Here is an 11036-nt window from a genome sequence, read left to right on the forward strand (position 1 = left end):
GATTGCATATGGAATGGTCTCATATTTGAAGCTTGCTAAATTAAAATAAAAAAGATAACAATACAAATGAATTGATGATTCAACACAAGATGTGACTCGATGGCTTGAGATGGTGAAGATAGCAAGGAAAGCCTTCGAGGTACTAAGCAAGGGTGAAGGGCAAGTGACGGCTTGGCGGCCGAAGAACCTAGCTAGGGTGAAGAAGAAAGTACTTGCATTTAATTGAGGTGCTAATCAAGTTATGATGGTCATATTGATGTGGAGGATCAAATCTATAGTGGACAAAGTGTTGGAAGTGACTTGATGCATTTGGAGTTATTCATATTTAATGAATGGAATCAAGTCACGTGCTCAAGATGGCTATGCTCAAGTGATAAAGATCAAAGTTGACATGTTGGCACCCTCACTTGATGAAGATTGGAATACAAGGCTTTGGTTGAAAGAGATCAACTCAAAAGGTTTAAATTTATTATACTCATTAAATTTGAGTTAATAGGAATGTCATACTATTAAGAGGGATGCATCATGTTGATAGATAATGTTTCATAAGTGCTCAAGCCAACCCATGTGAGTTTTAGAGTGTTTGAGAGACAAAAGAGCTAACTTGTTTTTGCTGGTCTGGTAATACCGGATGTGTCCGGTATTGATACCGGACGTGTCCGGTATGTGCCCAGCCACGATAAAATTCTTGATGTTCTTGGGTTGGTTCGTCAGGAGTTCCGACGTCTCGCGCTTAACTGACTTGGAGAGTTCACTGTGGTGGTCAAACCGGACGTGTCCGGTATGGATGGCCAGAGGCCAACGGCTAGTTTTAAAATGCCTTGAGGGTCAGAGTTCTAACGTGAGTCGGGAGTTCCGACGGTCAGGAGTTTCAGCATGCGTCGGGAGTTCTGACACCTCACATACTTTAACTCAGTTACCATGGTTTTCAAATGAGCTGAGGGTCGGGAGTTCCAACATGAGTCGGGAGTTCCGACGCCTCACAACACCACTGTAACTCTGTTACCATTGGTGCAGTGTAAGTCATACCGGACATGTCTGGTATGGCAACGGCTATAAAACGGCTAGTTTTTCAAGGGGTCTATAAATACCCCCAAGCCTCCACATTTGGACGCTGCTGATTTTGCTAATCCTCTAGCACGTTTTTGAGCTTTGCCAACTCTCCCAAACCCTCTCTTAGTGAGTGATTCATCCAATTGCCAAATTCATTTGTGGGTTAAGAGAGAATTTGAAAAAGAGAGCAAGCCACCACTTGAGCACTTGTGCATATTGTCAATCTCATGATTCATATTTGTTACTCTTGGACTCTTTGGTCCTAGACGGCTAGGCGTCACCATAGAGCACCTGAGAGAATGTGGTGTGCCTCGGAAAGTTTATAACGGTCGATTCTGCTGCCTCAGAATCAACTAGTGGAAGGAGGAAAAGGAGTTGGAGAAGATTCCGGCTAGAGTGACCTTCATGGTACCCTCTAGGACTGACCTTCGCTGGATCGCCCGCAGCCCCCTCAATGGAGAGTAGGACTCAAACAAGTCCGAACTTTGGTAAAACAAATATCGTGTCTCAATTCGCATTTTATTTGATATTTGTGTTGCTCTAGCTCTTGTGCAGGTTCTCTGTGTATATTGTCATCTCTAGTAGATACCTGCAGTTTGATTTGAAGATAGAAATCGAAAGGAGCAAGTTTGGGACTGCTCTACAGAAACCGTGCATACCGGACACATCTGGTATTTCCTGCCTGTGCAGAATATATTTGTTCTCTTTTCTAACTTTGTGTTGCAAGGTTGTAGCTTCAATATATATTCTTTATACCTTGTATACTCTATGTCTAACTTGTGAGGGGTGGTATTACTCTTTATTTGGAGTTTCCATTTTGGAAACTCTCTTTACTAATCATTTCCGCATTTAAAGGTGTTAATTTTAAGAAACGCCTATTCACCCCCCCCCCCCTCTAGGCGGCATCTTAGGTCCTTTCAGTAACCCAACTGCAAACTTCTAGCACCTGGGCTCAGGAATAAAGTCACCGACCGAGTCAAACTGGACGTAGGGCACGTTGCCTGAACAAGTATAAACCCTGTGTCATTGAGTGCTAGGCCACATCCGATCACAATGTACGGCAAAACTACAAATATTTACGTGTTGGTCACTTTCTGCACTGACAATATGTGTGTAATGTGCATTTACGTTACAGGATTTATATTGAAACTACATGCATAGATAAACCTACCTGTGAGTCCTACTAGCATAGGTTGAGTAGCTGCTATGCTTAAGCTATCGGTAGCGTGAGTAACCTGCCGTTACTCACAATAGGTGATTATTATTACTCTCATGATAAAATGGTGAAAGGAAATGGAGACCGGGCATGGATATGGTACGGGTATTTGTGGGTGTAATAGGTTGTGTCCTATGGCCAACGGGGCATAGCTTGGTTACACTATTTTTCCTATCTGTGTCGGTTAAGGACCGTCCGTTGCTATGGATTCTAGTCGGGTCACAAACTTATTATCCTGAGCACATACTTACTTATGGGAGCGGGAAGGCTTGTTGCTCTCTTGTCATGGGTTCCAAGTTTTTTCAGACTGACTGATTGGAGGTGGGGATGGTGGAGGTCAAAGCACCACACTGAGTCTGGGACTCAGGAGTGGGGGCTTAGAGTCCAAGTTTGGATGGGGACCTAGACCCCTTGATAGGAGAGTGATGGGTTGGTCTTGCTTCTGCCTGGGTACAAGCGGGGCATGTGTTTTGGGGTACCCAGCTGGGATACGTTGGTTCACAAATCATCGTGTGATATGGTACGACTTGTCTACGATCTAGCACCATAGTAAGAACTAGAAGATGAAAGATGGTGAAATGGATCTGATTGCTCAACTCTTGCTTGAAAGTAGAACATGTGCTTACATAAACTGGTTAGATAATGAACTAGTCATGACTGCTAATAAGAAACATACTTAAGGATTCACTACTAGTAATGCTTTTCGCAAAAAGGAAACCCAGCAAACCATAAAGCTTATCATATCCTTTGGAGTCGGGAAATTATTCCCACTAGTCGAGTAAGTCTTGCGAGTACATTGTGTACTCAGGGTTTATTTACCCCTGTTGTAGGTGCAGCTTGAGGAATGGTTGTTGTGTGGAGGATTCTTCTGGTGGGCACAGACGGATCCTTGTATCTTATCGTTAGATGTTTATTTCAATTCCGCTGTTTAAATTCTACACTCTGAACTTGGTATTGTAATAATGTATTTTCGAGAACTCTTATTGTATGAAAGGGATTAAGTATTGTAAACTCATACTCATTATTGGATCCTGGATGAAAAACGTGGATTGTTCGAGTTCTCTCTTGGGATGTGCTCGACAGAACTGTTCGATGTAGCTAGCTTTCGGGGTGCTTAGTGTCTGGTGGAAGACGAGCGCCTCTAGAAGTGTGCTATTTCGGGCGATTCTGCCACAGTGCCAGAGATGTTTCATAGGCTTCAAGTGTTTGTCAATGATCTCAAAGCATTTGGAGAAGAAGTGTGTAACACCCCAGGCACCACAATAGCCCAGGATGTCACTAACATCCCTTCCCTCAAGCCAAAGTCTAAAACTCGGCAACATAAACCCATGAACAAAGTGTAACGCAGAAGCAACAACAAGAACAAAACTATAATTAAGTAAACCTCCAGCTTAAATATTTTTATTAAACCATGAAGTATCACCATGAAGATAGACTAATTTTATTACAACAAGTCAAGAGTGACATTATTTTATCTAAATGTGGGTGAAACCGTGAAGATGTGCCGCTAATCCCATCCCTTGAAGCAAAGTATCTAATCAAGCACCTAGAAATTAAAGATAGAGGGGTGAGAATAAATCTCAGCAAGCAAACTACCGGAACATGTCATTCATACTACAATTTAATTAGATATCGATTTAATCATAGAAGAATATACGGTATGTGAAAAATAATAATTAATAGTCAATTTATTTATCTAATGACATTGTCGTAAAGAAGTAAACAACCTTACGCAAGATATCCAATAAAAATTTCATGAAATAAAGGGCATGATATACAACACATAAACCACCTCAATGTATGAATAAAGTAATAGTCATCATAATTAAAAAACAATACTCCTCATCTCCACTTCATGGCAACATAGAACTTCAATACAAAACAATACTCCTTATCTCCACTTCATGGCAACATAGAACATCAATACCAATAAACCTCAGTGTGCAAATGCAATGCATATGCATGTCCACTGCCTTCATACCCAACAAGGTATGAGGCTACATCGTACCCCTCCTCAGGCAACGTACGATGTTGTACCAGTATGGTCATGACCATAGGTCAACAACATAATCCACAAGAGCACTCCGGAATAGTCATATAACTTTCTCACCGACCTGGCTCAAGAGCACTCCGAAATAGTTATATGACTTTCTCACCGACCTGGCTCGTGCATATGCTCATGACAAGAATACACATGATGCAATAAGATGATACAACTGCACCAATACTTACCACATAGGTCATATACCTCCCAGTCATAAAACATATCACTTACCTTCTAATGATAGACAAATAGTTACCACATATGTCATATACCTCCATAATAATAAAACATACTATCACTTACCTTCCGATGCTAGACAAATGAGATTCAACAATTATGGTCATACAAACATTACTTTTTGGGATAAGTGAATTCATAATTAGGTATGTCATCTTGGTTAAATAATGTTAAAATAGAGTGTAGGTAGAATAAACAACACGTCAAGCTGTAGCAACCACCGCTATGTTTACTTGCCTCGAGACGATGATGCAAAAACATGAGCTAAGAATGATCCAAAGGTGCACCACCTGTTCAAACATCATCACCTCAGAAAATAAACTCGTACAAACATTCACAAATGGCACATAAATCGCTTCTACGACCTGTGCTATCGTTTCCCCCAAAACAACGACCGAACAATCAATCAACAGCAGGAATCCTGCTTCACATTTTTGTTGTGGACAAATTACTTGCTAAAAAATTATGAAAATTTCATAAAAGATGGAAAACACCATTATCTACAACTTCTATATAAAACAATATAGCATATGAGATCTCTAAGATGGCATAAATAACTTCTGAACTTAACTGAATGTTTCTGACAACCAAAACAGGACAGCCAACTTCTAAATTACGCAAGTGCAGTTATACTCATCGAAAAATCATGATATTTAACAATATGAAAAGCTTAAGGAAGCCACTCCATCTTTAGTTCAGATCATATGTTCAAATTCGTCCATTAAGATGGCCAAAAACAGATTAGATCTAAACATGTCATGATACACGCCACTGAAAAACAGTCATATTATAACGACCATATCTCTAAACGTACAGGGGCTATGAGGCTGATATTAGAGTCAAAAGAAAGGTATTGGAGTCCTCTAAAACATTGTCAACAGTTTCAACAAAAAGTTTTATATTTAACATTGTCAAAAACTGAATCAATCTACTACTGTTTAGAATATCGTCAAAACAACAACCAAACGCTTAATTGGCAACAATAACTTATCTTCACGTTTTCACTATGGATAAACTATTCATACAAAAATTATGAAACTATGTAAAAATATACAAAACAATATGGTCTACAACTTTCATATTATAACTTTAGGACTTTGAAGAATCTAAGGTACCCAAAACAAGCCTACAAACTAACTGAACTTTTCTGATTACAAAACAACAGCAGGCCACTAAAACAAACATAACTCAAGATATAGGAACCCAAAGTTTATGATCTTTAACAATATGGAAATATTTTGAAACTGTCAACAACTTTCATATAGATCAAATCGCGAGATTATGGACTTAAGATATCGTAAAACTGAACGCATCTAAAACTGTCCAAAAGTCTTACAGCACAAATGCATCACAAAAGAATGATTACATCTCCCAAACCAGAACAGATATAAAGGTGATCTCTATACCAAAAGAAAGGTATTCAAGTCTACTACTGAAATATAATTTTTCTATAATTTTTTGACACATAAAAACAGTCTTAAACGGCACATAAACTACAACTGCACAATCTGAAATAAATAGCAGAACTTAATTACGAGATTAGAACCCTAACCCTGTCAACTAATCGACATGAAACGCTAAACCCTAGCATGGATTTGGCATCAAAACAGCGGGTAAAGGTGGGATCTTACCCAAACAGCGAGTACCACAAGGATCATCAACGATTGACCTCTCATTTTCCCTTCATCCTTGCGACGATTCCCCCACCATGACACCTCCATCAACTTGATCTACTCCACGCATGACATCGCCATCAAGAACAACAATGAGAGGCACGGAATTGAGGGGGAAACAAGAAGATGACCAACCAATTTTATGAGGAGGAAGGCATACGAGCCATGAACGAGGATCAATCCCTAACTCTCTCCCTCTCCACTCTTCTCCATCCTTCGGTCTTCTCTTATTTTTCTCCGATGCGTGAGAGAGGCGGCGGCTCAATAGATGAAGGGGATTAGGTTTTGTGGGGAGAGAAGAGAAAAGGCATGCAAGAATAAGGGTGGTCGGGCTACAGTACAGTCTCCTGTCCACTTTTAAATCTTCCAATGACCATATCTTGTTGAGCTAAACTCCAAATAATGCGTATGAGTAGTGAAACGGAAAGCATTCGACGAGCTCTACGCATCTATGATATTTGATCATCCATCCGAGCTACGTATAAACAAATTATTTTTTACCACTCATTAAAACTCCTGTTGAACCCTTTGCCACTTTACGCTAACACCCAAAACGTATTCTGGGTATTACAAAGTGAAGGACAAGGACTTCTCCCACAAGTTCTTGAGATGCTTACCTTCGAGATTTGGCACATTAGTCACTGTTCTAGTGAGGAGTGGTTTGGACACCATGACACCAAACCAAGTGTTGGGAGATGTGATGACCGATGGTACCTATAGAGATGATGATGAGAAGGAAGAAAAGAAGGAGAAGAAAGATGAGAAGACGGATGACAAGAACAAGAGTGTGGCATTCAAAGCCACATCATCCAAGGGCAAGGCAAAGCAAGAATCATCAAGCGAAGATGAAGACTTGAGCTTTGATGAGATGGATGATGAGAAGATGGCTCTCTTTGTGAAGAGATTTGGCAAGTTCATGGTGAAGAAGGGCTACCGTGCTAGAAGGAAGAGACCAACAACAAGGAAGAGTCAAGAAGGTGCTTCAAGTGTGGAAGCAAGGATCATCTTGTTGCTCAATGCCCATACAATAGCGACAATGATGATGATGATGATGACAAGAAGAGCAAGAAGAAGGACTAGAAGGAAAAGAAAGAGAAGAAGGACAAGATGACCTTCAAGAAGGAGAAGAAGGGTGATTTATATGTGGTCACTTGGGATAGTGATGCTTCCTCAAGTGATGATGCTGATAGAGATGATGGCAAGACCACCAAGAAGAAGGCTCTTGCAAGCATTGCCATCAATGAGAAGCCTTCTCTCTTCGACACTCCATCATGCTTCATGGCAAAGGCCACTAAGGTACAAACTGGTGATGATGGATGTGATGAGGAACATGATAATGAAAGTGAAAGTAATAGTGACAATGATGATGAACCAACTAAAGATGAACTACTTGACATGTTAGATGATGCTAAGGAACATTTTGACATTAAGAGAAGGGAATGCAAAGACTTGCGAAAGGAACTAAAAGCCCTTAAGCAAGCCTTTGATGAGCACAATGCATCTCATGAGAGGCTAGAGGAAGCCCATGAGAAGCTTGGCAAGGCTCACAAAGAAGCTTGAGAAAGCTCATTCCTCTCTACATAATGAGCAAAATGAGAAAGAGCATGTAGTAACATGTGATGTAGGCTTAACTTGTGATATAGTTGATGAATTATTCTATAAGCCTATCATTGTTGCTCACAGTAACCCTTCTTGTAGCACATCCACTTCTACCTCATCTAGTAGTGATGGTTTCACTCATGACGCCTCACTAATGGTTGAGTATGAGACACTCAAGGAGGTAAAAGAGCTCAATCACACCTTGGCTAAGGCCTATGGTGGTGAGGACCGCTTGCTTATGTGCTTGGTAGCCAAAGAGCTTCTCTCTACAAAGAGAGATTAGGCTATACCACCAAGAAAGGCAAGGCAGCCTTTGATCCTCACAAGACTAGTTTTGTGAAGAACAATGGTCGGTTTTGCACTAGTTGCATCAAATTGATCATGTAGAGCAAAAGTGCATGAAAAAGAAGCCTCAAGCCAATGTATCCTCAATTAAGCTTGATTCTTTCTATGTGCTTACCAAGGGTACTAAGGTGTGAAGGCTAAGTTCATTGGTGCACCATGGATGGGCTCAAAGAAGAAAGTCATTTGGGTGCCAAAGAGCTTAGTAACTAACCTTTAAGGACCCAAGCAAGTTTGGGTACCTAAAAAGAATTGATCTTCTTTTGTAGGTCAATTACAAAGCTGGAGTAAGGCATTGGATTCTTGATAGTGGGTGCACTCAACACATGACTAGTGATACAAGAATGTTCAACTCAATCAATACCAATGGCAATGATGGTTATGATAGTATCACATTTGGTGATAATGGCAAAGGCAAGGTCAAAGGGCTTGGTAAGATTGCAATATTCAATGACATGAGCATTCCCAATGTGTTGCTAGTTGAGTGCTTGAACTTTAATGTGCTATCCGTGGCTCAATTGTGTGATCTTGGATTCAAATGCATATTTGGGGTAGATGATGTAGAGATCATAAGTGTAGATGGCTCTAACTTGATTTTCAAAGGTTTTAGATATGAGAATCTATACTTGGTTAATTTCAATGCTAGTGAAGCTCAATTGTCAACATGCTTGTTCACTAAGTCTAGTATGGGTTGGTTATGGCATAGAAGGCTTGGTCATGTTGGGATGAAACAATTGAATAGATTGGTTAAGCATGACTTGGTTAGAGGCTTAAAAGATGTTGTGTTTGAGAAGGATAAGCTTTGTAGCTCTTATCAAGCCGGCAAACAAGTTGGAAACACCTATCCTAACAAAAGCATGATGAGCACTAGTAAAGTATTTGAGTTGTTGCATATGGATTTGTTTGGGCCAACACAATACACTAGCATTAGTGGTAACAAATATGGCTTTGTGATAGTGGATGACTACACTAGATACACATGGGTATCTTTCTAGTGAACAAGAGTGATGTGTTTGCAATATTCAAATCATTTGTCAAGGGCATTCACAATGAGTTTGAAACAACCATCAAGAGAGTTAGAAGTGACAATGGTAGTGAGTTCAAGAACACAAGAATTAATGAGTTGTCTGATGAATTCGGAATTAGAGAGTTAGAAGTGATTGATGATGAAGATGATCAAGTGCAAGTGCTCTCTAACTCAAATGTGCAAATTGATACTAATCAAGCAAGTACAAGTGGCTCTCATGACAATGAACAAGATCAAGTGGCTAGTACATCATCTCAATCCAATGAGCAAGCAAGTACAAGCAACAATGTTCCAATACTCCAACCAACTCATATTGCAAGGGATCATCCATTGGACACTATAATTGGAGACATTTCTAGAGGTGTACAAACAAGATCAAGATTGGCTTCATTTTGTTAGCATTTCTCATTTGTGTCATCCATTGAACCAAATAAGATAGATGAAGCATTGAAGGAAGTTGATTGGGTGATTGCTATGCATGAAGAATTGAACAACTTCACTAGAAATCAAGTATGGGAGTTAGTGAAAAGACCAAAGGGACACAATGTGATTGGAACCAAATGGGTCTATAGAAACAAGCAAGATCAAGATGGGATAGTAGTAAGAAACTATCAGTGTTTTGAGTTGCCACTAACAAGTAAATTTCTAATATTACACGTCTGGGTCGGATGGTGTGCTAAGAGGACACGAGGTTTATACTGGTTCGGGTAGAATGTCCCTATGTCTAGTTTGTTGCTACTGCTCGTGTTACTATCACTGAAAGTTTGTAGTAGGGGTTATAAATAGTCGAGAGAGGAACATGTCCCAAGTCTCTGATGAGACGAGCAAACAGGTGCCGAGAGCTCGGTTGCTTCTCGGCTATGTGCTTATGTGTTCTAATTGATTTGGTGTTCGAGTCTGAATTTGTGCGATGTGTTGCGATGCGATCGATTCGAGTCTGATCGTTGGTTCGATGCCCCTTGTGGGATGCCCTGCTTTCCCTCTTATAGGCTAAGGGAAAGAACGGGTTACAGTGGAGGAAGAGAAGAGAATGAGAGGAAGAAGTTTTTTAGGATCGTCGGGTCCTTCTTCTCCTATAAGCGGGTCCCACCGACCCTATAGACGTCAATAGGGATAGCTTCCCATCGTGGTCCTATCCTTCACTGGCGCCATATGCAGGCGTTGTCTGTCGGTCATGGCGCTCCACTCCGCCCTGGTGGCCATCGTGTCGAGCTGACACGCCCATCAGTGTTTGTATGGGGGTTAGGTAGAATAGTACCGGTACGCTCGATGCTGTTCCTGACGTGAACCCCCAGGTATGTCCAGTCGTGGGTCGTGGATTACATTGTGGCATGCCAGTGTCTTCCCTAGCATCAGAGCTTTGACCTAGGCTCATACGCTTGGACCTAGAGTGGTTGGCGGCGGTATGGGTCTCTGTCGGGCGAGACAGAGCCCCAACCCTTGGGGGTCAGGCGAGGCGGAGCCCATGGCCTTGGTGTCGGGTGAGGCAAAGCCAACCCTTAGGGGTTGGGCAAGGCAAAGCTCGTGGCCTCAAGGTCGGGTGAGGCAGAGCCCGTGGCCTCGGTGTTGGGCGAGGCGGAGCCACCCTCAGGGGTCAGGTGAGGTGGAGCCCGCATCCTCGGTGTAGGGCAAGGCAGAGCCAACACTCAGGTCGAGCAAGGCAGAGCCCGCAGCCTTAGTGTTGAGCGAGGCGGAGCCAACCCTCAAGGGTCAGGCGAGGCGGAGCCCATGGCCTCGGTGTCGAGTGAGGTGGAGCCAACCACTAGAGGCCAGACGAGGCGGAATCAGCCCTCAGAGGTCGGGCGAGGCGGAGCTTGGACACCTAGGGGTCGGTTGGAGTTATAG

General features: G+C 41.7%; 1 long non-coding RNA gene across 1 annotated transcript; it reads right to left on the reverse strand.

The window, feature by feature from the left end:
* Nucleotides 1–3694: 3694 nt before the first annotated feature.
* Nucleotides 3695–6489, reverse strand: LOC136492622 (uncharacterized). Its single transcript, XR_010768139.1, has 4 exons — nucleotides 6359–6489; nucleotides 6182–6280; nucleotides 4788–4840; nucleotides 3695–3815 (listed from the first exon to the last, which is right to left on the reverse strand). It is a non-coding gene; the product is annotated as an uncharacterized lncRNA (long non-coding RNA).
* Between the last annotated feature and the right edge of the window lie 4547 nt (nucleotides 6490–11036).

The sequence above is a fragment of the Miscanthus floridulus genome, chromosome 1, assembly GCF_019320115.1.
Source record: "Miscanthus floridulus cultivar M001 chromosome 1, ASM1932011v1, whole genome shotgun sequence".
NCBI classification, from domain to species: Eukaryota; Viridiplantae; Streptophyta; class Magnoliopsida; order Poales; family Poaceae; genus Miscanthus; species Miscanthus floridulus.